Source organism: Acomys russatus, chromosome 1 (assembly GCF_903995435.1).
Source record: "Acomys russatus chromosome 1, mAcoRus1.1, whole genome shotgun sequence".
In the NCBI taxonomy this organism is placed as follows: Eukaryota; Metazoa; Chordata; class Mammalia; order Rodentia; family Muridae; genus Acomys; species Acomys russatus.
In genome coordinates this window covers 30,937,646-30,955,492 of record NC_067137.1, presented here as the reverse complement: position 1 = coordinate 30,955,492, position 17,847 = coordinate 30,937,646, and positions in this window count along the sequence as shown.

The following is a 17,847-nucleotide window of genomic DNA, read 5'->3' as shown; positions in this document are numbered from 1 at the left end:
TCAATGTCTTCATTTCTGATTTTGGTAATTTGGATATTGTCTTTCTGCCTTATAGTTAGTTTAGTTAAGGATTTGTCTATCTTGTTGATTTTCTCAAAGAACCAGCTCTTGGTTTTGTTGATTATTTGTATTGTTCTCTTTGTCTCTAATTTATAGACTTCAGTCTTGAGTTTTATTATTTCCTGCCTCTACTCCTCTTGGGTCTGTTTGTTTCTTTTTGTTTTAGAGCTTTCAGGTGTTCAGTTAAGATGCTAGTATGTGCATTCATTTTCATTGAATTCTAGAAAGTCTGTAATTTCTTCTTTGACCCAGTAGTCAAAGCTGATATTCAGCTTTAATTGACAAAATACAGGTGGTTATGTTAATTTTCTTATATCTTATATATTGAGATTTGCTTTGTGTCCAAGCATATGGTCAATTTTGGAGAAGGTTCTGTGTGGTGCTGAGAAGAAGTTATATTATTCTATTGTGTTGGGTGAAGTGTTCTGTAGCTATCTGTTATGTCCATTTGATTCATAACTCTGGTTAGTTTCATTATTTTTCTGTTTAATGTCTGTCTATGTGACCTGCCCATTGGTAAGAGTTCAAGGACAATGTATGATGTGGACTTAGAGCCTCTGCTCAGATGTAGTAGATAGGCAGCACAGTCTCCTTGTGGGTCCCACAATATGGGGAGTAGGGACTAGACTCTGCTCCCCCCACAATGCCCATCAATGAGTCCATTGATGTTGAGAAATATTAGTGACCAATGATTGTTAATTCCTTTTATTTTGAAGTGGATGGTGGTGAAGAGAGAAAAAGCAGAATCCCTTCTTTTGGTTTTGATAGTGTGGAATTATTTAATTTCCTGTATTTTCCTGGTGTAGCTAACGTCCTTATGTTGAAGTTTTCCTTCTAGTATCTTTCTTCTGTAGGGATAGATATTGTTTAAATTTATTTTTGTCATGGAATATCTTTGTTTTTCCATCCATGGTGATTGAAAGTTTTGCTGAGTATAGCAGTTTGGACTGGTATTTGTGGTCTCTTAGAGTCTTTAAGACATCTTCCTAGGTCCTTCTGGCTTTTAGCATCTCTGTTGAGAAGTCAGGTATAATTTTGATAGGTTGGCCTTTTTTCCTTGATGCTTTTAATATTATTTCTTTGTTACATATATTTAATATTTTGATTATCATGTGGTGGAAGGATTTTCTTTTCTGGCCAATCTATTTGGTATTCTGTCAGCTTTTTGTATGTTTATATGAATCTTTTTCTTTAGGTTAAGAAAAATTTCTTTTGTGATTTTGTTGAAAGTATTTTCTGGACCTTTGAGCTCAGAATCTTCCCTTTCTTCTACTCCTATTATTCCCAGGTTTGGTCTTTTCATACAGTCCCACATTTCCTGGATTCTTATGTCAGGAACTTTTAGATTTAACATTTTATTTGACCGACGTATTGACCTCTTCTACAATATCTTCTATGCCTGAGATTCTCTCTTTTATCTCTTGTATTCTACTGATGATGCTTCTGTCTGTAGTTCCTGTTCTTTACCTGGGTTTTTCCATATCCAGAATTCCCTTAGTTTGCATCTTTTTTCTTGCTTATATTTCCATTTTGAGGTCTTGAACAGTTTATCATTTCATTCACCTCTTTAATTGTATTTTCTTGTATTTCCTTTTTCTCCCCCCATCCCACCCTGTGTTTCTTTAAGGGATTTACACATTTCTTCTTTAAGCTCATTTTCTTGTGCTTCATCTGTGTTAGGATAAGCAGGGCTTGTTGTAGGTAGGATAGCTGGCTTCTGCTAGTTCCATATTACTCTGGCTATTATTGATTTTGTTTTGATGATGGCCTTTAGCCATCTGGATTTTGTAGTTATTATAAATTTAGATGCTGATTTCTGAGTCTTTCTTTGTTGGATTTTGTTTTTTTGTGATGTTTTCCCATTGGTTTCTGTTTTCTCCCTGTTTTCTGGCATGAGTGGCCTGGTGATTAGCCAGTCTTCAGATGTAGTAGGGTGTCCCCTGGGTTTTGTGGCCTGCATGGTCTCTTGAGTTTTGGGTGCTACCCTTGACTCTGTGGTCCCTAGTACCAGCATGAGCTGTGGTGGGCCTCCAGGAAAGCAAGGCAGACTGTGGGCTGGAAAATGGAGTCCACAGGGTTTGGTGCAGTTTATAGCTGATGGATGTTTTTAAGGGAATATGGATAGGGCTTGGGGCAGGGTATTACCTGGTCATCCCTGGTGACCGCAGGCCTCTTGAAATAGGTTGGGATTTGGGACAGACGGTATTGGGTGCTGTTTACTGCTATTAGGTGTGCTTTCAGGAGAGTTGACCGCTAGGGATTTGGAATAGGGAATATGCTCATCTGATGTTCTTGGTGATGGCAGACCTCTAAGAAAGCAGGCAGAGCTGTGGGGACAGGAAATAGAGTCCAGGGTGTGTTTTCAGGTGAGTTGGCTGAATGGGGCTTGGGGAGGAGGGGCTTATCTGGTATTCCTGGTGCCAGCAGGCCTCTGGGAAAGCAAGCAGAGTTGTGAGTTGGGAAGAATCCAAAATTTTTATTAGTGATTACTGGGGAAAAAACAACTCAAACTTAAGAGCCTGAAGCTAGAACAATCATTGTGTTATCTCTCTAGTGTCTTTGGCCCAGGAGTTCTGGAGACTGGCTAGGCCATCATGATTCTAGCAGTTCCAATTTGATAATGACTAGAGTTAAACAAACAAACACCCCACGGAACTAGAAAGTGCCCAATGCTGACTAGGTAATCCATTTCATTCAGGTCATCTCAAAATTTTTCCTCGAGTGTCTGTGTGACCTTTTGGGTGTCTGTGCCACCTGACGTGGTTTCTTGAAAGGAATTGATTCAGTACAACTGAACTTCTTTCATAGATGCAGGAATCTGTAATAGTGCTTTATGCCTAGCAAGATAAAACCTACCTTGTCATTCCTGGAACATCACTTCCATGTCAGGATTGAAAGAGATGAGAACTAGACTCCATGCACTGATTAAAACGTTTCATGATTCTAGAAGTACATGTGAGATCAGAGATAATTGGTAAACCACTCATAGGAAGTGCATTCCACAAGTCATTGTCACATGTGGAAGGCCTCAGTGGTAATAGCTATTTTGTAAATGCTTACGCAGGTATCCACCCGGCAGATATTTTCAGTACCAGTCACCTAAGGTTTCAGGAAAAGCATCTTAAAAAAAAAATTTTTTTTTATTAATTTATTCTTGTTACATCTCAATGGTTATCTTAAAGCTCTTAAATAGACCTTGGAAGCCCCAAGCTTGCCTTTTGTCTCTAACAAATTCCGACTCAATATTTGCAATCATCCTGTGCCATCTCTCACGTGAAGCAAATTGACATTAAGATCCAGATCTTCCTTTTTTTTTTATTTAATACTTTTATTACACATGTATAAAACAAACTACATACAGCAGGGAGAACCATGTGACAATCATGAGAATAATGAGTTCTATACACGTTACATTCATAGTGACTTGGCCATCTGTATTCGTCCCATTTGAAGTAAGTGTCTTTCCTGTCTTGTTGGGTCTAAATTTCTGAATGAAATTCAATATCCTATCTCAACTCTAATAGCTTAACTTCCTTAACTTAATCTAAGATGATCTTGTCCCCTAATCAACTAAGCTTGGTTGGAAAACTATACTATCTTGTCTTCAATGCCCCTCAGAGACTTGAGAAGGAATAAAACTTAAATTCCTGAGTGAACCAGCAGTGTGGATTAGCAGCTTCCAAAATGTACAAATTGACTTAAGATGGTTTACTGCCTGACCAGTCACCCAATACACTTTATAACGTTGGAGCCTCATCTTCAGCTTTCTGGCCTAATATCTTTGCCAGACTTGTTTGCAGGGCAGGAACTATTGAGGACTTGCTTACCCTGACTTGGCAGAGTGCGGTTGTCGACTCTGCCTGAATCTACGTTGCCCATTTTTAGGCAGATTCTGTTTGTGGCAGGAACGAGGACATTTTGCCCAATGGCTGGTTTGTCATCTTTGAAGCCATCTCCATAAGGAGGTTCTTTGATGCTCATCATCTTCTTTGAGGATGGCTGGGTGCTGCTAGGAGTTAACTTGTCTTGTTGTCGAAGAAATTTAGGATTGTGAGAACAACTTTAAATGCCATATTCTGTGTGTCTCTGAGGCTTTTGTTTTCTCCATTAGCTCTAAGAGAAAAGGAATAGTGTGGTATACAGAAACAGGAACTCAGGGATCAGCTGTAGCTCAGGTGGTAGAAAGCTTACCTTGTGTGTGCAGGAATGCCTGGATTCAGTCCTCAGTCATGTATAAAACTGGCCATGGTGACATTTGCTTGTAATCTCAGCACATGTGAGGCAGAAGCAGGGAGATCAAAAGTTCAAGGTCATGATCAGCTTCATGGTAAGTTGGAGGCCAGCCTGGCATATGCAAGACTTTATTGAAACAAAAAAGAAAATCACTTACTTTTTTGAGTATATTTTTTCTTATCATGAAATAGAAGATAAGAGGCCATTGTCTAAAATCTGAATGTTTATTTTTTTTAAATTATTTTATTTTTGTACATATACATTTATATTATTACACATATATACAATAGATTACCTATGGCAAGAAGATCCATGACACAATCAGAAATTATATAAATTTTACATTTTTAGTGTTTTGGCTATTTGTATTTGACAGCCTTGAAGAAGATCTTTCCTATCTTGATGCATCTAAATTTCTGAATGTAAATCAATCTCCATCACATATTGTCATTATCAACTTGTTAGTAGATTAAACCATGGTTATGTCAATTGCTAGTCAACTACATATAGATATAACTATGAACATGTTTCTTAGTGTTAGTGTTTTTCCCTTTTCTTTTTAGCTAGTGATTTCTGAATGTGGTCTTTTTTTTTTTTTTTTTTTTCATTTTCATTGGAGAATACCCCTTTTATCCCAGCACTTGGAGGCAAAGGCAGGCAGATCTCTGTGAGTTTAAGGCCCACCTGGTCTACAGAGCTAGTTCCAGGACAGTCAGGGATACATAATGCATAAAGAAACTCTATTTCAAAAACAAAACAAAACAAAACAAAACCAGAAAAACCCTCTAAACCCCACAAACAAACAAAACATAAACAATATACCCACACGAAACACCATGTTGGCATAACTTTAGTGGCTTCGGTCATTTTCCACCACAGGCCATAGCTGGGACTGTCTTATTTTGTCATGCTGATGATTAGCTCTCAGACTCCTCTTGCATGGACTCCTCCAGGCTCATATTTAACTAAGCCCACAGTGTGTACTGCTGTTGGAAGCTTTGGATTAGTCAGTCTTTCTGAATTGGTAGACATGCAATCAGAATCACTTTTCTGACTATGTCAGATATTTATTTTAAGCCTCAGGTCCTAGGTTTGATCAAAACTCTCAGAACCCAAAATGTTCCTTCTAAAGCTTGTGTGGGTTTCCAGGTGGTTAAAGCAGGTTTTAAAATACTCAATCAGTGCTGAAATAAACGTTTCTAATGGATCCAGGACAACCATCATCTCACAGAGGCACTGAGGATAAACATCTGGGGATGACAGAGGACATAGACTTCAACTGCGCTGAAATTAGCCTTTTCTTTTAGTCTTTATGTTTGAATATGGCACAGCTGTTTTGACCTCAGAATGTAAACTCTTGCTCTTTCAATCAGATTTTAGACATTGATTTCCACTGAGGCCTTCAGAAAGCTATTGATAGTCCGCAGACAGCAAATGATGTTAAAGAGAAGAGAATATTCAGTCAATGCTTTCTGGTTTAGTCTGGTCACATTTGGTCATCTCCTATTGAAATAATCATGCTGTGTCCTAACAGACAAGGCCATCTTCTAGAAAAACACTTTTGGGGACACAGAGTATTGGGGTCCTTTTTCAGGGAATGTCTGTGATTGTATCTTTGGTCAATTTTTCACTTTTAAAAGACTTGGTACTGTACATTCTAACTTTCTTCAAGATCATAAGAGAAGCAGTTTTTTGACATGAGAGATCGATAGGAAAAATTATTTATTTTTGTCTTGTTTTTCCCATAAAAATACAAATGCTTCAGCAAGTATTTTTTTTCCTGATTTGGGGAAAGTTGCTTTCATTTACTCATTTTTTTCCCCAGAATGCCCTCCCTGCTCTTTCTTTGTGATTAGGAGAGATCAAGGAAGTAGCCCAGTGCGTTATTGAGTTAGACACAGAGTTAGGCCTGAATCTGGGTCTCTTTAATGGTGATCTTTATGTTTGATTTTTCTGTAGTAAACTAAATGTCTCCTTTTTTAACCTTCAGCTTCAAAAAACAAACAAACAAAAAGTTAATCACTTGTCAGTTTCTAAGCCCCTTTTTCTCTCTTTCTTTCTTTTTTCTTTTTTGAACATGAAATGTTACCCATTGACACATAAACTACCACAAATATCCAACCAATTCAGTAAATAAATGAGGTGGAAAATGCAAAAATGCTCTATTTCCTAGGAACACCTAACACTTGTGCATCTTAAGTTTTCTTTGGGAAGATAAAAAATGCTCTGAAGAACTTAAGCCATCATAGTAGTGATGACCTTCTTTTCTTTTCTTGCTTATATTATAGCAATGATTTTAATTTTTCAATGTGAAACCTATAGGCACAGTAAGAGGTTTGGATGACTCGTTCCATGCATGTCATCAGTCATATGACTTTCATGCTGTTGTGTAGCACTATCTCTCATGCCATGAGGCAGGAAATCCCCGTGAGAAAGGATGTAAACAACTCAAAAATCGTTTTAAGAAGTCCCTGAAACTCACTAGATTCACCAACTCCCTCAGTCACCAAAACTGTATACACAGTGAAGATTACTGAGAGTTACCAATGTCAGACAAGCCAAGCTGCAAAGAAGACTCTCAGATGACCATTCAAACTACCTAGAGTCAAAGACCAGCTGAGCTGTTTGTAGTTGTGCAATGTACTCCAGGTTTCCATTTTTTTGTGGCCGGCCACCCATGTTGGGGTAGGCTCTGGTGATGCAGCTGTCTTTAAGCCATTTCTGTTTCTGTAAGCAACCTCTCACTCGTATTCCTGTAAACAACCCTAGTAAAACTCATTGGTTCACCAAGTTGGACTTTCATGGTATCCATGCATCAGTTGCTTATCAGTTCTCTGTCTGGGGTGAATGGATGTTTGTTTAAGTCTCCATAGAAAAATCTTTCATACAACACTCTATCCCTTCCCTGGAGGAGGATACATTGATAACATGAAATGTCTCTTCTGCTCATGTGCAGTAGCATGACTTTAGTTATTGACCTTCTTAGGTAGGTACTACCTTATTTGAGATAGAAAAGGGGAAGGAAATCCTGAAAGTTCTTGGTGTGATTGATTGATGGGGGCTGGGGATAAAGCAATGGTGTAAATTCTAGATTCTCAAGGCCTGAGGCCCTGGAGTTTTGATTCCCTAAGAAAAGAGAAGAGAGGCTATAGGTGCCTTGGAAGATGTTTGGGTGGGGGGAGATGGGGTGAGAGAGAGTATATTCCCTCTGCTGTGTCCTATTAGGCATCAACATATTTGCTACCACATGCTCACCTTGCTTCTTCTTTCTTCAGTCTACTGATTCGAATTGTAACCTCTCCCAGAAACACCTGCCAGGGATCCCCAGAAATACCATTTACCAGCTTCCTGGAGGTCCTTTAACCTAGCCAAGTTGACACATAAAATTAATCACTGCAAACATCAATCCAACATAATAGCTGCTTCTATTTCTGCTTTGCAGGGGAATGCTTTAGTGTCTCATATGAAGATCTGACATTCCATCTTTGTTATTTAAGTAGCTTTACCAATTGAGGTGACATAGAGCATGGTGTAGGAGGCTTAGACATTGCTTGGTTTTCTAACTGTAAATAACAAAATTCACAGCCATGTTGACTTCTGGGAGGTGACATGGGGGAGAGGTCAAAGCATTGGTCTTATTAGGTCAGTGTTTGGTCAAGTTGGACTTTCATGGTATCCATATATCAGTTGCTTATCAGTTCTCTGTCTGGGGTGAATGGATGTTTGTTTAAGTCTCCATGTGGCATAGAGCATGGTGTAGGAGGCTTAGACATTGCTTGGTTTTCTAACTGTAAATAACAAAATTTACTGTCATGTTGACTTCTGGGAGGTAACATGGGGAGAGGTCAAAGCATTGATCTCATTAGGTCAGTGTTTATGTTTTAAAGCTGCTTTATTATCTTCTTGCTGAGGACGTCTTTGTGGTTCACAGACAACTTTTGATTTTCTGTGTTTGTGTACCCACTCCTTCAGCTTCCTCTATTTTATTGCTTTATTTCTTGTTCCATGCTTTCCTGTGGGCTATCTGAACATGAATTAGGATTCCACTTTTATTGTAATTTGTCATCTTCTTTTTTATTAATTAATTTATTATTCACTTCACATCCTGGTTGTGGCACCCTCCCTCCTCTCCTCCCAGTCCCATCCTTCTTCCCCCTCTCTTTCCCCTATTCCTCTGAAATGAGGGAACCCCCCTACACACCCACTCCAGCTTATCAAGAAGAGGATTGAATGCACCCTCTTCCCCTGTGCCTTAGCCAGGCAGTTCTGCCGGGGGAAAGTGATCAAAAAGCTGGCAACAGAGTCTATGTCAGAGACAGGCCCGGCTCCCCATACTAGTGGACCCACAAGAAGCCTGAAGTGCCCATTGGCTACATCTATGAAGAAAGAGGACCTAGGTCCAGTCCATGTCTGGTCCTTGGTTGGTGCTTCAGAATACATAGGCCACTCTGGGCTCTGGCTACTTGATTCTGTTGGTCTTTCTGTGGAGTTCTTGTCACCTCTAGGTACTTTTATCCTTCCCTGCCCAGTTTTCCACTAGACTTCCTATGCACTGTCCAATATTTGGCTATGAGTCTCACCTTCTGTTTTGAACCCTTGCTGAGTAGAGCCTCTCAGAGGACAACCCCTGTCTGAAAATATAGCAGAATATCATTAATAGTGTCAGGGGTTGGTTCTTTTCCATAGGGTGGATCTTATTTATAATATTTTTGAATGCACTGCTTTATATAGTTCTTTTAATGGTTGCCTTTGGTATTACCTCCTATATCTCTCCTACCCCACCCCATCTCTCTCTAATTAGTGTATATTACCACCAACAGTATACTTCTTTATATAACAAGAAAACTCACTTTCACTTTTATATCCTTGTCATCTAGTTACCAAAATGCCATTGTTTTGAGTTTCAGAATGGAGTAGACACTTATTCCCCTCCTCCATATTTATACCTTGAAACCTTGGGAATAATTACCATAGAAAATAATTAAGATTAAAAGACATCTTGAGAGTAGGATTCTGATCCAATAAGATTAATGTTCTTATAAAACACCAGGGTGATCTTTTCTAATTCCATCCATTTGCCTGCAAATTTCATGATTTGCTTGTTTTTAATAGCTGAGTAGTATTTTATTGTGTACATGCACCACAGTTTCTTTATCCATTCTTTGGTTGAGGGACATCTAGATTGTTCCCAGATTCTGGCTATTACAAGTAAAGCTATTATGATCATAGTTGAGGAAATGTCCTTGTATAGTGGAGCATCTTTTGGGTATATGCTCAGGATTGGTATATTTGGGTCTTGAGGTAGCAATATTGTCAATTTTCTGAGAAAGTGCTAGATTGATTTTCAAAGTGATTGTACAAGTTTGTGCTCCCGCCAGCAATGGAAAAGTGTTCCCTTTGCTCCACATCCTTGCCCGCATGTGCTGTCACTTAAAATTTTGATCCTAGTCATTCTGATGGGTGTAAGATGGAATCTCAGAGTTGTATTGACTTACCTTTCCCTGATGGGTAAGGATGTTGAGCATTCCTTTATGTGCTTCTTATCCATTTGATATTCCTCTGTTGAGAATTTTCTCTCTGTACCCCATTTTAAAAATATTTTTCAAAATTTATTATAATTTATTCATATTACCTTTTTATTGTTATTCTCTCTCTTGTATCTTCTGTTCCCACACTCCCTCCCACTTCCTCCTTATTCCCCATTTTTTAATTGGCTTATTTGGTTTGTTGTTACTTAATTTCTTTAGTTCTTTATATATTTTTTGGATATTAGCCCTCTATCAGATATAGTGTTGGTGAAGCTCTTTTTCCAGTCTTTGTGCTGCTGTTTTGTTCTGTTGACAGTATCCTTTGCCTTTACAAAAGCTTTTCTGTTTCATGAAGTCCCATTTATTAATTGTTGATTTTAGATCCTGAGCTATTGGTAATCTTTTCAGGAAGTTGTCTTCTGTGCCAATGAGTTCAAGGATCTTCCACACTTTTTCTTCTAACAGATTTAATGTGTCTATCCTAAGCAAGGTAACCCAGACCCTGAAAGACACACATGGTATATACTCACTTACAAGTGGATATTAGACATATAATACAGGATAACCACACTATAATCCACAGACCTAAAGAAGCTAGATATCAAGGAAGACCCTAGGAAGGATGCTTAATGCTCATTCAGAAGGGCAAATAGGGTAGATAGCAGAAGGGATTGAAGAGAAGAAGCAGGAAGGGAGCACACCATAGAGGTCCTCTGAAAGACTCCATCCAGCAGGGGATCAAAGCAGATGCTGAGACTCACAGCCAAACTTTGGGCAGAGCACTGGGAGTCTTATGGAAGATTTGGGACATAGAAGGACCCAGAGGTGACAGGAACTCCACAAGAGACCAAGAGAGACAACAAGTCTGGGCCCAGGGGTCCTGCAGAGACTGGTGCACCAAGCAAAGACTATGCATAGTGAAGACTTAGAACCCATGCTCAGATGTAGTTGATAGGGAGCTCAGTCTCCATGTGGGTCTCCTAATGTGGGGAGCAGGGACTGCCTCTGACATAGACTCTATTTCCCACTCTCTCCTTGGGGTGGCCTTTCCAGGCCATAGAGGAAGAGGATGCATGCAGTCCTGATGAGACTTGATAGCTTGGGGTTCGATGGTAGTGGAGGAGGGCTCTCCCTATCTGAGGACTAGGGGAAAGAGGTTGGGAGCTAGAGAGAGGGCGGGTAGAACTGGGAGAAGACCATAATTGGGAAGTGAAGTGAATAAGTTTAAAAAATAAATAAATTATAAAAAATAAAAGAAGACGAGGAAGAAATGAAACAGACCGGTCCCTTTTCCCAGTTCCCCCTTATCAAGAAAGAAGCAAGGGAATTATGTCAAGACAGGCAACAGAGGCAGGGACTCCCCTCTCATGACAGGAAAACAACCCTCTGCAAATATGATCTTGGACCTTCTAGTCACAGAACTGTGGAAAATAAATTCCTGCTATTTAAGGCATACAATCTGTGAAAATTTTTTCATGATAACATGAAATAATTTCTATAGCTTATGTAATAATTTTTATTTGAATTAAATATGGTTTATAAAATTCATCAGAAAAAGAATAGTGTACATGTTTAGCCTTGTTTTAGCTCTATTCATTTTTAGAGACTCTTTCATCGCTTTATTTGGGCTAAAATAACTTTTTGTAGGCATTCTTGAAGAGTAAGCAGGTTAGGGGCTGGATAGGTGGCTCAGTGGTTGTGAGTGTTTTGGCTGTCCTTGTGGAGGGCACAGATTCAATTCCCAAGCCCTCAGAGTTGTCTGCAACTTCAATTCCAGGAGAACCCATCTCGTCTTCTGGCCTCTGAGGCTATTAGATGTGTACGTGGTACACAGATATATGCAGACAAAATACTCATGCACATGTAAATAAAAGTAAGTGGGGCTAGAACCAAATTCTCTGATTTGTTTGACATGAAAATGTCTTTATTTCACTTTGATTCTTTAGAAACTGTTTTGCCAGTTGTAGAATTGACACCAGCCATTTTTCTTTTTGGGTATTTGAACAATAATTGCGCCACTTCCCTCTGCACCATTTTTTTTTAGGAGAGAAAGCAGCTGGATTCTCCTTGGCTTTTCTCTGTGGACAATGCATGGCTTCCCTGCGGTTTTACTCCTGTGCTGTCCTTGGTGGGCTGGGGTCTAATTGCAGTGTGTCTTGGCATGGTTTCTTTTTGAGTTTGTCTGACTTGAATTTTTCTAAGCTTTTTAAGTTTATAGATTTGTGTCAGTATAAATTCAGGAAAATTTTGCCATTACTTCTTCAAATGCGGGGCTCTAATAATATGAAATTGGATCATTAATTGCTACTTGGGTTAGATTTAGCTAGTTACTATAAGCCATTTAATAAGTAAATAATCAGGATGAAATTATCCTCTTTTAGCTGGCTTTCTTTCCTTCTTTCTTTCTTTCTTTCTTTCTTTCTTTCTTTCTTTCTTTCTTCTTTTTTCTTTCCTTTTCACCCCTGTAAAATGAGAAATGGTGCCAGCATATTAGACCCCTGTGTTCAGCACCTCTTCTGTCACTAGCCCCATAATCATAGGCACACATGATTTCACTTGGGAGTCAGTTTCCTGCCTCTGTTTGGTGTGGCTGTCAGTCATAATGCAGTCATTCTTCTTACCATACCCCACAAGGATTATATTTTTCTCACCTTAGAAAACAGGCTGAACAAGGCTATTGTGTTCTTTTACCCATGTGTGGGGAGCAGAGCCTGTGAGGGCTTAAGACTATTTGTTGCCTGTGTAAATAAATAATGACTCAACTCTCACTACCATTTCGTTTCCAGCGTAGTGAAGGTAACAGAATACTTAAAGGTTTCTTGTACAAGCAAACAAGTGGCTGTTCTGATGAAAAGCAGGGATTTTACACTATAACCTAATATGTGTCTCCTTATTGCTCTTCCTACCTTTTCGCTCTTGTTCTGACTGGATCTAATGAATTGTGCATGTGTTTATGCAGGCAATCCAGACTGATAATTATCTTCTTAAGTTTCTGTGCCCCTTTAATACAATTTCTCATGTTGTGATGACCCGCAACCATCATACCACTTTCATTGTTACTTCATAACTGTAATTTTGGTACTATTATGAATCATAATGTAAATATCTGTATTTTCTGATGGTCTTCGGCATCCCCTGTGAAAAGGTTGCTTGACCCCACCCCCTGCCAAAGAGGTTATGATCAACAGGTAAAGAAATGCTGGTCTATATCTATGTTGATTCTCAACTTTGTAGTTCATGTATAGTCAGCAGCCGTATTTTAATCTCTCTTTACTGTTTCCTTCAGCCCACTGCCCCATCCCAACTCTTTTTTAAAATTTTATTAATTTATTCAGATTACAACTCATTGTTATCCCATCACTTGTATCCTCCCATTCCTCCCTCCCTCCTGCTTTCACCCTATTCCCCTCTCCTAGGTCTATGACCGAGGGGGACCTCCTCCCCCACTATATGGTCATAGGCTATCAAGTCTCATCTTGGTAGCCTGCTTATTCTTTCTTTGAGTGCCACCAGGCCTCCTCACCAAGGGGAGATGGTCAAATATGGAGCACCAGAGTTCATGTCAAAGCCAGTTCCCGCTCTCCACATAACTGCCAATTCTTTATTGGATCCCAGGGTGACTAATTTTAAAAATACATTCAATGTTCATTTTCAGTATTTCTTTCCATTTCATGGAATAAAGATTTAATTTTCCTTTTTATAACTGAAAGAAGAATTATTTTATATATATATATACACACACACATAAATATAGGGTACAATCTATACATGAAATAACATTTCATTAAGTTTTAAATTTAAGGATATTTATGTACAAGAGATAGAAGTACCTTTAATTATATTTCCAATTTTGATTAATCTTAATTTCCTATGAGATAAAGCCTTTTCACACAAAAAAAGTCCCTGACCTCTTGTGTAAACATATTCTGTCATGATATTTGTTCAACTAAGCTAAAACGATATCGCCTGTCACCAACAGGTCGGATGATTTGTAATGTTGATTAATCTCCATATGTGTGGGCATCTGGTTTCAGAGTGTTGCACACGGCACGCTCAGTGCTAGCTCAGCATTAGGGTGCTCACTGATTGGTGAATATTGAATATACACGTCCAGAATGGTCCCAGGAAAGTGCCCACTGTGGCCAGATATCTGGCTGTGCTGAGAGACCTGACATCTAAACTTTCATTCACCCTGCCCCCTGACCTCAGGTCTTCCCTACAGTGAGCTGGTTCATAAACTGTTTCCAGGAGAGAAGGGGCAGGTGTGTGCATGCGTGCATGTGTGTGTGTGTGTGTGTGTGTGTGTGTGTGTGTGTGTGTGTGTGTGTGTGTTGTCCCTTTGCTACAGCCTGAAGTGACAACAGGTGACATAGATAGTTGAGCAGTGCTCACACTGTCTCTGTAGTTCTCATCTGTCTTGCTACACTCTCTCCCTTTCTGAGCTAGCCTATTTCAAGTGCTCAGTGTTCTGTCCTTCCCTCTATCACAGACCAGGGGAAGACTTTCTTGTAGAGTGAGTCACTGTTATAACCTCTGTCTCCAAATCTTCAAACCTGAGCCCTGGGTATCATTGGCAATGAACAGGTGATGCTCTGAGTTGCTGTCCTTACCACCATCCACGTGCATCCAGGAGCATGTGTCCAGGGCTAATGCACATTAACGAGATGAGTTATATGACTCTTTCTCTCCTCTTTAGTTGGACAGAGTCTTCCACAATACTCAGGTGGCATTTTGTCAGTGCATGCATAGATGCATTTTTATCAATTAGATTTATATCAGTTAGATGACCATTTATTGAAGAACTGGTACCAAATCCAGTAATCTTTTGCTTTTCTTTCAAATGTTTACATAAATTCCGATGTTAGCAAGGAGCTAACATTTTCCCCCTAAACTCGAATCTGTTCTCTGGAGATAGCTTATAAAACTGGCACACAGACTAGAAATAAACACATACATCCTTCTATAGAGAGGAAAGAAAGCAGCGATCTGTGGTGCTAAGTGATGTTACCTCACAGACCCTGTATGTGGACTATTGACATTTCATTCCTAAGATTACTTAATTAATATAACCTATTAATATGCATAATGATTTGAGGTAATGCCAGTGGGAATTAAATTAGCCTTATGGTGAGTGTTTATGGGTTTTGTTATTTTTAGGGGAAAAATGTTGACTGAAAAGAAAAACTGCTTATAGGAAAATTTCCACTGAATTTGGCCAACCAGATGGTTCCATCATCTTAGTGCCTGGAAGACTGTGATGATTACCTTCACCTCCCTACCAGGAAACTAAATTGCAGTCTCAAGAAATCACCCCAGGACTCCCACATTACTTCTCAGCATCAAGGCAGGATTCATTCTTGAAGAATTTTAGCTAGTAGTCCTTTATATCTCAATCATTGGTTAAGACATTATGACAAAATGACCAACCATTAAAACTTTACCAGCCCAAGCATATGATTGATATAGCTTTAAAAACATTCATAACCACTTTAGTTAATATTGATAGTCAAGAGGGAAAGCAACAAGAATGGAGAAGAGGGCCTGATTTCCAGAAGACAGGGTTGTTGGCTGCAGCTTTACTGGATGGAATCTGTTTCCTTCCTCCGTTATAATATAGTATAGCTACAACAGGAAGGAGACATGAGGAGGGTCTAATTGCCTATGTACCTGCGTAGGTTGTGGACCTTGGGCAACTCATTTTGCATAAGGAAAAGAAGCAAAATGTCTCTCATTTTCTGCTTCAGTGCAATGCGGGACATGGATCCGATTCACAAAGTTAAATGAAATAGCATATGCAATCCTTTCTGCTGTAATGCACACATCCTGTATTCCAAAGCATTTAAAAAAATCCATCAATTGATTGGGCCAGGAGATGGAGGAGGCGGCAATACGATTTGATGTGGAGAGATTGACTTGGATGATGTGACTTGGATGATGCTTTTCTTATTTGAGGAACATGAAAATGTAGAACAGAAAACCTATATGGTAGATTTGAGAAAATAGCATAGTAGATGCTATGAAACATTCATCCCCCTTCTCTTTTGCATTAGGAAAGTGTACAGAATGCAATTCCTCAAACAGTCAAGGACACTGGAATTACTTGGGTTATGCAGGAGGCATTTTATTTCTGCATGGCTGTGCAGGATACAGTATATAAAGGACAAAGAATCCTCTTCTGAGATGTGTGCACATATCACGTGGCCTTTATTTCTTTGGTTAAGATTGCAGATAAAATGAGATAACCCATAGGCTTGGGAAGCCAAAAATAAGAGTGTTGCAGAAACTGAATTCCGTTGACTATTGGAATAATATTTTTAGCACACTAAGAAAATTGCAAACTCAGGAAAGCTAATTGTATATGATCATTGTGGACTTATTTCTATTTTTTACCAACGTGGAGCATTGAGTTCTTTATGTACTTTGGTTGTTTTTGTTTGGGAGTCAGAGATGGGGGAATCAGGCTTTTCTGGAAAGAATGTGGCCCCATGGCTGGGAAATTATTTTCCCCCCAACATTGCCATGGTATTTGACTTCATTCAGACCTATTCTCTACAGTCAAGAACTCAGCTAGGTCAACGCTGTCCAGGCTGGAGCTGAAAACATGAGCAAGGAGGAAGGAACAGGGGTATAAATAATAATTAATAATAATAACAACGTGTCTTGTCTTAGCCATGACAAGAATTAATATATATTATACGCATACTAAAATATAAATATGTCAAATAAACAATTCTAAAGCCACTTTCTCTATGTAGTCTAGAAACTGGCTACTGTAGTGGGTTGCTCATTCACCCTCACACAGCGACAGTCGCTCTGAGACTCTCACTTAGGAGTCCTTGGCCTGTATTCTGAGATGTGGTTTGAGGATCCCAGAATGTGGTTCTCAACCTGTGGATCGCTACCTATTCAGGCCAATGACCCTTTCACAGTTGTTGCTCATCAGATATCCTACAATTCAGATATTTACATTGAGATTTATAACAGTAGCAAAATTGCAGTTATGGAGTAGCAATGAGGAACTGTATTAAAGGGTCGCAGCATTAGGAAGGTTGAGAACCACTGCTCTAGAGCCTTTTGCCCACCTATGCCCTCCCCTTGCAGAGATCTCACTACATCTGTCTTCCTTGTAGTCAAATTCTTGCACTATTCTGGTCATTCAAAGTATTTTTTCTTCCTCCATTGTTCCAAATACTTGACTCACAACTTTTTTTTTTTAAAGAAAATAAAATCTTTATTCTGTATCTCATTAACAAATAAACGTCAGTAATTGGATGTTGCTATATTCTAGGCAGGCACTTGAGTAAATTACCTAATTGCATTTTAACCCCAGTCTCAGGATAAGGATATTATTATGGCTGTTTTAAGCCAAACACTAATTGAATAGCGTAACAGCTGTGGTGCTGTGTCAGTGACTGCTGAGGCCTGAGGGAGATGGTGAGCGGAGACGGTTAGAGATGATTTAGATTTAGCTCACTGGCTCAGTTTTACAGAGGAGGAAAGAAAGCAGCTTCCAAGGTCGAAAGTGATTTGACTAGGGTTTCACACGAGCCTGTTTTATAGCTGGGGAGCCAGTGCAGGACTGGTGTGAGCTCCTTCAGGACAACAGGAATCCTGGTGAGGAGAGGTCTAGAACTGGTGGTCCCTGAATGGCTGGTGTTCCCACCGTGCTACTGAGACTGCTGTGCCCTAGAACGAGAAGAGAGAGAATGAGAATGACTAGACATCCTGTTTGTGTCTAGGTTTTAGGACTTCTGCTGAATTTTCTGGGTAACATTTCTTGTAAGTAAGAAGTGAGAGGTAAACTTTAAACCCCTTCCCAGATCTAGCCAATGGTCAGAATATTCTCCACAGTTGAGTGGAGAGTGTGATACGACTTTCTCACATACTCTGGTGCCTCACATTTGACCATGTCCCCTGGAGGGGGAGACCTGGTGGCACTCAGAGGAAGGACAGCAAGTAGCCAAGAAGAGACTTGATACCCTATGAGAATATATAGGGGGACGTAATCCCCCTCAGGAACAGTCAT